Here is a 9,250-nt window from a genome sequence, read left to right on the forward strand (position 1 = left end):
GCCAGAACGCGCGTAGCCACCTATCTACGCACGGCCGGTCAGCCACTTTCAAACGGCCTTTCCAAAGTACATAGTCTTCCCGGCAGCACCCAAGCAAACGGGCCAGGGAAGGCGGAGCGCCTTGGAACACCACGGCATTTCTATGTTTCCATAGTTGCCAACAGCATAGGAGAGTGCAGGAGGCGTGGGCAGCATCACCGGCCACACCCCGCACGTCGAGGTCCTGGAGCGCGCCAACATGGTACCCCTTCCCGACCACGTCAACCCCCACGGCCAGCCAGAACGACCGGGCGAGGGGACAGTCGAAGACGAGGTGATCGGCCGTCTCGAGCGCGTGCGCACAGATGGGACATGCCGCCTCCGCAGCCGTCACAATCGTCTTCCGGAGCAGGACGTCTCTTGTGTGGATCCTCGTTGAACGAGGAGCCACCCGAAGAACCGGACGCGGGACGGCGCAGCGCACCCCCAGATGAAATCGGCGAAGGAAGCCCGCGTGCCACCAAAGCGTTCCAGGGCGTAGACGGCAGCCGTGGAGACGCCCCCACGCGCCCCGGCTCAGCCCAGAGCAGCGTTCGTCGTCGCCCGGGGTCGCCCGAACGCCAGCGATCAACGCTAGCAGGCGCCCCGCTCGGCGGCCCCGACGATGGTGAGCCTGGGGACGAGCACGCGGTCAAGCCCTCGGGCGCGCACCTGCCACACAGTGACCTCCGTGTCCGTAGCGTGCGAGAAAAGGGCAGGGAAGGCCGCAGAGACCGCCCCGCACGGCAGCCAGTGATCAAACCAAAAGGATGTCCGCCGCCCGTCGCGGACCACCACCGTTGTCAGGCCGCGGTAGAGCGGGAGCATCTTGGACAGCGACTTGCCGTGCTCCCCGGCCGACCGGTAACCCGTAGCGGAGAGCAGGGAGCGCCCGTCGTGCTCCGCCCACACCCACATCGCCCACCGCGAGGACGTGGGAGCCACGTGGAGACGGTGCAGCATCTTGAATCAACAAACACCTGTTTTGCGTAGCGAGGTCCCGCACGCCAAGCCCCCCCCCCTCCTCCTTGGTTCTGCAGACCCGCTCCCAGGCCACGAGGCATTGCGCGCCGGTAGCACGGTCGGCAGCGTTCCAGAGGAAGGCGCGGCGCAACGAGTCCAGCTTTTTGAGCACCGCCGGCGGGAGGAGCATCGCCGCCATTGCTTACGTAGGAAGAGCATCTAGGACCGCGCTGAGCAGGACCAGCCGCCCGGCAGGGGAGAGGAGACGAGCCCTCCAGCCCGACAGGTACTTGTCCACCTTCGCGATCATGGGAAGGAAGTCGGCGAAGGTGAGCTTTTCCCATGACAGAGGAAGCCCGAGATAGGCCTACGGGAACCCCTGGACGGCACATCCGAGAGCACCAACAGTCTCCTCCAACACCTCTGCAGGCACGTGCATGGGGGCCAGCGTACTCTTGGAGAAGTTGATGTCCAGCCCCGTCACGGCCGCGAAGTCGTCGAGGATGCGGCGTAGGCGGGCAGCCGCCCCGCGCTCCGCCCTGAGGATGACCAGCGTGTCGTTGGCGTACTGAAGCACCAGGGGGGGTCCCCCTCCACGAGCGGGTGGCGGAGCTCCTCATCTTACCGGATCATCTATTGGAGGACGTCGGCGACGATGAGGAAGAGGTAGGGCGAGCTCGGGTCCCCCTGACGCAGCCTACGGCGCACCATGAACCACTTCCCAGGCACGCCGTTGAGAAGGACCGCCGACCGGGAGGACCGAAAGATCAAGTCCATCCAGGTACACCATCGGTCGGGGAAGCCGCGCACCATGAGAATTTGCCGGAGCGCCCCCCAGTCGACCGAGTCGAACGCTTTGGCGAAGTCGAGCTTGAAGACGAGGGCAGGGGCGCTGCGTCGGTGGCAGCACTTGATCACCTCGGCGGCGTACACGAAGTTCTCGGAGATGCTTCTCCCCGCCAGGAACCCAGATTGGTCGATGTCGATGATGCCCCCGATCTGCTGTTGCAACCTCGAGGTGAGGCCGTGGCATAGGATCTTCACATCTCCGTTTTGTAGGGAGGCAGGGCGGAAGGCGCCAGGCGATGGCACACCCACCCCCTTGGGCAGGAGGGCGATATACGCCCGGTTGATCACGTCAAGGTTTGCAGTCCCAGCGTGGACCGCATCAAAGAGGCGCTGCAGGTCCCCGGAGACGGCTCCCCAGGCAGCTTGGTAGAACGCGGGGCCGAGGCCGTCCGGGCCAGGCGCGCTGGACCGATCGAGGAGACCGGCCGCGTCTTTGATCTCCTCGGACGAGAACGGAGCAACCAGAGCTGCCGCGTCACCCCCGCGGCGTTGCGATACAGGGCGGCCAAATCAAAGCGCCAGATGGATGGGCGCGCCCTGCCCAACAGCTCGGAGTAGTAGGATAGCAGCGCCGCCGCCTTCCCCGCGTGGTCGAGCACCGTCGCCCCGCCCACGTCTAGGGCACGGATCATGTTGGCCCGACGACGATGGGAGGCACTCGCGTGAAAAAATCCGGTGTTTTCATCCCCCTCGCAGACCGCCCTGCACTTCCCGTGCTGCTTCCAGTATGAGCTCTGGTGCTTGATCGAGTCGGCCAGCGCCAGCCTGGAGTCACCCGGAGCTGCAATTCATCAGAGGACAGGGGCGGCATTCTTCCAAGAAATCCACCAGGTCAATCAAGAATTTACAGTCATTATCAAAAGCTGGAATGAATTTGTGAAGTCATTTCCAAACCTTGGCCGTAGCCCGAAACCGTTTCTTGCGAGCTGCAAGGCACCCCACCGTGCACCGCCCGCCACCAGCGCCAGACCAGGATGGGAGCGTGAAGGGAAGGAACTGGGGGTTGCGGAGCCAGGCGTTCTCGAAGAAGAAACGCGAGGAGGAGGGGATGTTTGTTGCCGCCTCCACTACCAGGGGCACATGATCCGAGGTAGGGCGCGGGCGAGACGACAAGGCCAAGTCTGGGAAGGCAACATCCGAGGCGGAGTCAAAGAAGACCCGATCGAGACGAGCCAGCGTGGGGGGTCACGTTTGTTCGACCAGGTGAACCGACGGTCGGACAGCGCAAGCTCGTGGAGAGCAAGGGTGTTGATGAGCGAGTTGAAAGTCGCGGCCCGCGTGGCATCGAACCGATTGTTGTTCTTCTCATGGGGGAACCGGATCAGGTTAAAATCCCCGAGCAGAAGCCACGGGCCAGAGACGCCCCCAGCAATCGCGATGAGGTCATCGACGAAATCTGTCATCAGGGCGTGATCCGCGGGCGCGTAGATGTTAGTGATCGTGAAAGAAAGAGCGCTCGTCGTAGAGGTCAGACTGGCAGTGAGAGAGAAACGGGACGACGAGGAGGAAGTGAGCATCAGGACACGGCTATCCCAATCAGTCACAACCCCTCCTCTACTCCCATCGGCGTCCTTAGCCACGAAGGAGTCGAGGCGGCAGGGAAGAAACGAGCGAGCTTTAGGCGGGGACAACTCCGACAACTTGCTCTCCTGAATACAAGCGAGGACAGGATCAACCGCGTTGATAGTATTCCGGACGACGTCGCACTTGTCAACATCCCCGAGCCCTTGTACGTTCCAGCACAAGAACGAAAACTTAACACAGGGAGAATTATCCATTACAGACCGAGACACCAACAACAACTAAAGGAGGACGCACCCAAGGCGACATGCCATGGGTAGTGAGGCAGACATAAACGGCAAGGGCGGACAGCACAAACGCTGTAGTAATCCGCACATGCATCCTAAAGATACTAGCCGAAACGGGGGGATAGGCGCTAAAGCGCGACACACACAGTCCTAATCATCAAAGGGGGGGGGGCACCGAGGCATGCGGGATTGCCGCAGCCGCACGCAGAGCCGCCGTAGCCACTGAGTTCAACGGCTTGAGAACGCCGTCAAGCATCTTGTCTTTTGCCACCTTCGACTTGAGGCATGGAGAGCAACCAGAGAGAGTGTCACGGAGGGCCCGGAGACGCATGGCTTTTTCCTCCATGCCAATCCACTTGGCTGGCTCGTCCCGGGCAAGCCTGGCGCTCCGACGACGCTCGGGGAGGGGTGCCGCCACAGCCTCGCCAGGTTCCTCGATCTCGACAAGCGACACGCTGGAGCGGCCACTGGTCACAGAGGCCCGCCCCGGCGAACCCGCAGGAACGCAGTCAGGCGGCGAGGCCGCGACAGTTGGGGGAGCAAGGAGACGCCGCGGCGGGCTGCAGGTGAGTGGGGGGGGGGGGCACCCAAGAGCCGCAGCATGGAGGAGAGCTGGAACCCGCCTCCACGGCCACCGACGTGCATGGGAGCGGGGCCCCCGGCCCGCCCGCCCACAGGCTGCCCAAGGAGGACCGCCCGATTGTGCGCGAACGGAGGAGGCGGCTCGACGAAGAAAGGGACGTAGGTCCTATCGGCAGAGAAGGAATCGTCGCGGCTCCAAGCACGGACTGGACGGACTGCAACAATGCGCGCCCCCCAGCGGACGCCAAGCGGCCAGACGTCGCAGGGCACGCTCCGCGGGTTTTTCAGCAGAACCACGGCGCGGACCGTGGCCAGCTCCCGACCGGAGAGCACCAGCGGATCGATTTCCAGCACCTTCCCGAACCCCGAGAACATAGCAGGGATGCAGGTAGGGTTGATGAACTCCGCTGGGAAGCCGGTGGCGGCCAGCACCGCGCACACGTCCAGACGGGGAGAGACGCGGTCGTACTCCTCCTCCGGGAAGAGGTCGATGCGTGCGCCCTCGTGCATGAAAGGTTGACGCCTGAGCGCCTCCCGCCTGTCCTCCCAAGACGCGAAGCGCAGGTACATGGCACCAACAGACGACGGAACCACCTCGGGAAGGAGATGGCCGATGTTGTCGAGCACTGCAGCCTGCACCGCGAGAGTGTCGTTGTGGAAGGCGTTCGGGGGACGATGACCACGACCGCAAGGCGCTCCGCAGCTGCGTAGTCGCCCTCCGGCATGAACACCTCCATGGCGTCCGGGCGCTCGGAGTCCGCAATGACGGACGGGAGTGAGTTCCCCGACGACACGGAGGAGGCAGAGCGTAGGGAAACCCGCGACTCCGACGAAGAGGAGACGTGGTCGCGGGAACAACATGATCCAGAAACAGCAGGACCTAAATTTGTAAGGGTAAAAGCTTTGGTCTCCGTCACTTGAATGACACAGATACGAAGTTGCGTGAACGGAAGAAACTACCGACTGATAGATTGGTCAACGGTGTGCGTACTCCAATCCGTCGATGGATGTCTGGCGCTGCGTACTCCGACGATGGACTAGTGATTCACTTCAGTTGGGTGTGGGAGACGGACGTGACAAACCTTTGGAAACCGATGGGCAGCAGCCCCGGGGATCCGGAACTTGGTCGCCAGCCTGCGTAGCGCCGCCGCCGCCATAGTTCGCGCGGACGCGAGATCGACCACGAACAGGACGCGGCTAGGGTTTGGGATTGGGATTGACCTCCTTTTTCCCTTGCGTCTTTCTCTCCCCTGCCAAAAAAGAAGAGAGAGAAGAGAAGACAGGCCAATCCCAAACACGTACTGTGATGCTCGTGTTCCATCCAAATATCCCAAGCGTACGGGAACGGGACATGCAAAAAGATACCAAATTAAGAGGAACCGAAGACAAGCCAATCCCAAATCCTAGAGACTCGTCGCCGATCGGTCTCGCTCACCCCGGCTGACCATGGCGCTACGCAGCCTGGTTGTTAAGACGCGGATCCCCGCCGCTGCCCGGCTCACATCGGCCCCTCGCGTTCCGCCGGCGTTTGCTTCTCGGGCCCTCCCTTTCACCTCCTCCTCCTTATCATACTCCTCCATCAAGGTATCCTCTTTCTCCCCTTCTCACCGCGCTCGCTCAAGCAAATCACTAGTTGGAGTAGGTAAGTAGTGCTAGAGCGTCCATCTGTATGTATGCCTTCAAAAAGACCAATAGAACCATAATCTCTTAGGTTTCCCCAGCCCCGGCTCAAGATCCTTTGCCAAGACCAAAAAGTTTGCCCCACGCATATTCAAATCTTGCTCTTGTGTTTCTTACTTGCCTGGTTGAGCAATTCAGAAACTCCGTTAAATTCCAAAATCATTATCACCAGAGGATGAACTGAATGTTCATTACTCTGCCCAAAGGCTCTAGTCTATTTTGATTTATTTTTGTATAAACTTGAGTTTGACTTAAGACTAGATTAATAGTCCGTGCAAACCAGGCTGGAAGGATTATGTTTGTTCTTTCACTCCTCCGCCTATGAGCCTATTTGCAAGAAGGAAGGAGTGATGTGAACTGTGCGAGGTTCGTCAGTAATCTTCCATTGCAGTTGATACTGGCTGCATGCCTCTTACCTTGTTTGTATCACTAGTAGAAAACGGTTCATTTATCCCGGTTTTAGAGGCCCTTTAGCCTTGGTTCTGGAACCGGGACTAAAGGATCGGGACTAAAGCCCAAAGCCTTTAGTCCCGGTTCGCTTACGAACTGGGACAAAAGGGGCTCCACGTGGCCGCTGCGGGGCGCCCAGGCAGGAGGACCTTTAGTCCCGGTTGGTAACACCAACTGAGACCAAAAGGCATCCACGCGTCAGCATCTGGCAGTAGCTGGGGTTTTTGTTTTTTTAGGAGGGGGGGGGGGGTAGAGGGTTTTGGAGGGTTAATTTAGGGGTTTCTTATATTGTGTCAGCAGCTAATAGAGAGAAGTGTCCTCTCTTTCTCCGTGCTTGGTCGACGCTAGCTACTATACATATAGAGAGAACTCGACACGCTAGCTAGTAAGCAAATGAAGGAACCATTAATTACACAAGATCGTCATGAACATATACGGAGAGGAGTGACCTCTCTTTCTCCGAGAGATTGGTCGAACAACAAGTTTTCATATATCTATTCGATGCTACTAGATACATATATACAATATAAGATCTCTTACAATCCCTAACATCTCATGTCTATATCAATTTCCACATGGTATTCTCCGGCTTTATGTATGACGTGGTCAAGAAAGAATCCCGTCAATTCCTCTTGAATTGCTCGTATGCGATCATGTGGTAGGAGTTCATCCCGCATCTACCAGATCTAATTTAAAGAAGGGCGTCAATACATATATATATGAATGAAACTCAACACAAATGATGGTAATAAAATAAAATTGTGAATATTATTGTTTACGTACTTGATATTGTTTTTCAGAGTAGCCCCGCTCACAGGTCGAGTGGAGGATGAACTTGCAAACGTAGTATCCACAAAAATCATTTCCGGCATCCTGCCACATGCACTTTACGAGAAATAGAGGTCAATCAAACTGATAATCAAGCATGATAAATAGTATTGATGAAACTAGAATCCAATGGGAGATGCGCGGAACTAGCTAGCTAGTAGTACTTACTTTCGGGTGTGTAAAACGCAGCTCCCTCGGCAGTCCCGGAACAATTCCGGTGAACTCTTTCCAAACCCTGCCAGAGAAAAAAATAATTACTTGATATCAGGAAATGAACAAAGTTACCGATATGGTGCGATAATGATCGATTGAACTTACTTCTGGAGCATTTCGGTCATATACGCATACTCCTTGGGATCTTTTCATCTCGAGTCTAAGACAGTTACTACTCCCCTATCAAGCTTAATCTCTAGCAGAATAAAGTGAAACCTGCGCACGCATGCATAACTCATCAATTACATTACTATAACCTCGAGTAAGGGAAAACGAATATGCACAAGACAGTAACACTCACTTGAAGTTGTAAGGAAAGAGTATTTTGTCTTTGTTTTGATTTTTAGGCAACGATTGTAGCAAGTTGTCCTCGGTATCTGTGACTCTGTTTTTAACCGTCCATTCATGTATGATATTTGGGTTAATGAACCCAATGTCATAGATTTTGTGCTTTTCTGCATTCGACGATCTTCAATCTGCATAATATAGTGAGGATAACTATATATACATTCAATGAAAGAGTTGAGCTATATAGATAGACTTAATTACCGAAGTAGTACTTACAGATAGTAGCAAGTCACGAGTTGTTTGTCGAGGGCCAATTGATTGTATAACTGGAATAACTCCACAAATTCAACACGCAACAGCTCAGTTCCAACGAGGTTGTGCTCCTCTTTAATTCTCAGCATCAAACTATCCTTCCCAAACTCGCTGCAGGTTTTCATGTACCATTCATGCAATCTTTGCATCATCGTTGTTAGAGGAGGATGATCAGGTTTTGACGAGAGGCTGCCCGTACTGGTATCTGAATTTGTCCACCTCCATTATTTCAAACTCTACATCATCGCTCAGGTAATCAGTAGGATTGGTACCGGGCAGTATCCTCGGATGATTAGCGACGATATCGCTAGACACCTTGAAAGGGGGGCACGATTGGTTCGCTTGTTCGCCGAGCTGGGGAATTTTTTCCACTTCTTCGTTGTGCTAACCTTGCATCACTGCAAGTACTTCCCGAGTCCCGCGCATCTTGATATGTCTTTTTAAGACAGCGGACATAGTTGGAATCCGACGAAGGCGGTGGTGGTCGCTTCAGGGCATCGATAGTGCGCTTCACTTTCACCGGATCTAGCGTCTCCATCGGAGGTGGAGGTTTCTTTGCAAAAAAGTCCCTCACTTGGGCAGCACAGATTTCCTCGTTTTCCTTCTCGGTCCTCTCATATGGTAACTTTTCCGGAGCCTTGAGAGATGGACCGTATCTGAATTGCATCTCGCCTCTGCTTGTACTGCTAGCCGCCGGAGCGGCGGTGTCTCTCTTCCGTCGTTGCTGATGAGGCAGAGAAGGAGGCGGAGTGCTCCGACGCGCCGGAGGAGCCGGAGCGGCGGCGTTTGTCTTCCGCTGTTGCTGACGAGGTAGAGGAGGAGGCGGAGTGCTCCGACGCGCCGGAGGAGGCGAAGGACGAGGCGGAGTGCCCTCACGCGCCGGAGGAGGCAGAGAAGGAGGCGGAGTGCCCTGATCACTCACCGAAGGAGGAGGGGGAGGAGGTGGAGTGCCCTGACTCGCCGGAGGAGGAGGAGGCGTCCAGTTTGGAAGCTTGATCTACTCCTTCCTCCATAGACATGTACTCCTCAAAGCATAAACCAGCTGATTCTCCCCTTCACCTGTAGGGTGGTCAAGCTCCAGCTCCTCAAATCCCTCCATTATTTCATCTACCGTCACAATAGCATAGCCATGTGGAATCGGACGGCAGTGAAAAGTTCCGTCAGCTTGAAGAGGTGCAACAAAGCCGACAACCGCCTTCAAAGTCAGGTTCTGCCATTCCGTCATAAGCTCGCAATGTTGAGCCTCCGTGATTGTATCC

This window comes from Triticum aestivum, chromosome 6D, assembly GCF_018294505.1.
Source record: "Triticum aestivum cultivar Chinese Spring chromosome 6D, IWGSC CS RefSeq v2.1, whole genome shotgun sequence".
Classification (NCBI taxonomy): Eukaryota; Viridiplantae; Streptophyta; class Magnoliopsida; order Poales; family Poaceae; genus Triticum; species Triticum aestivum.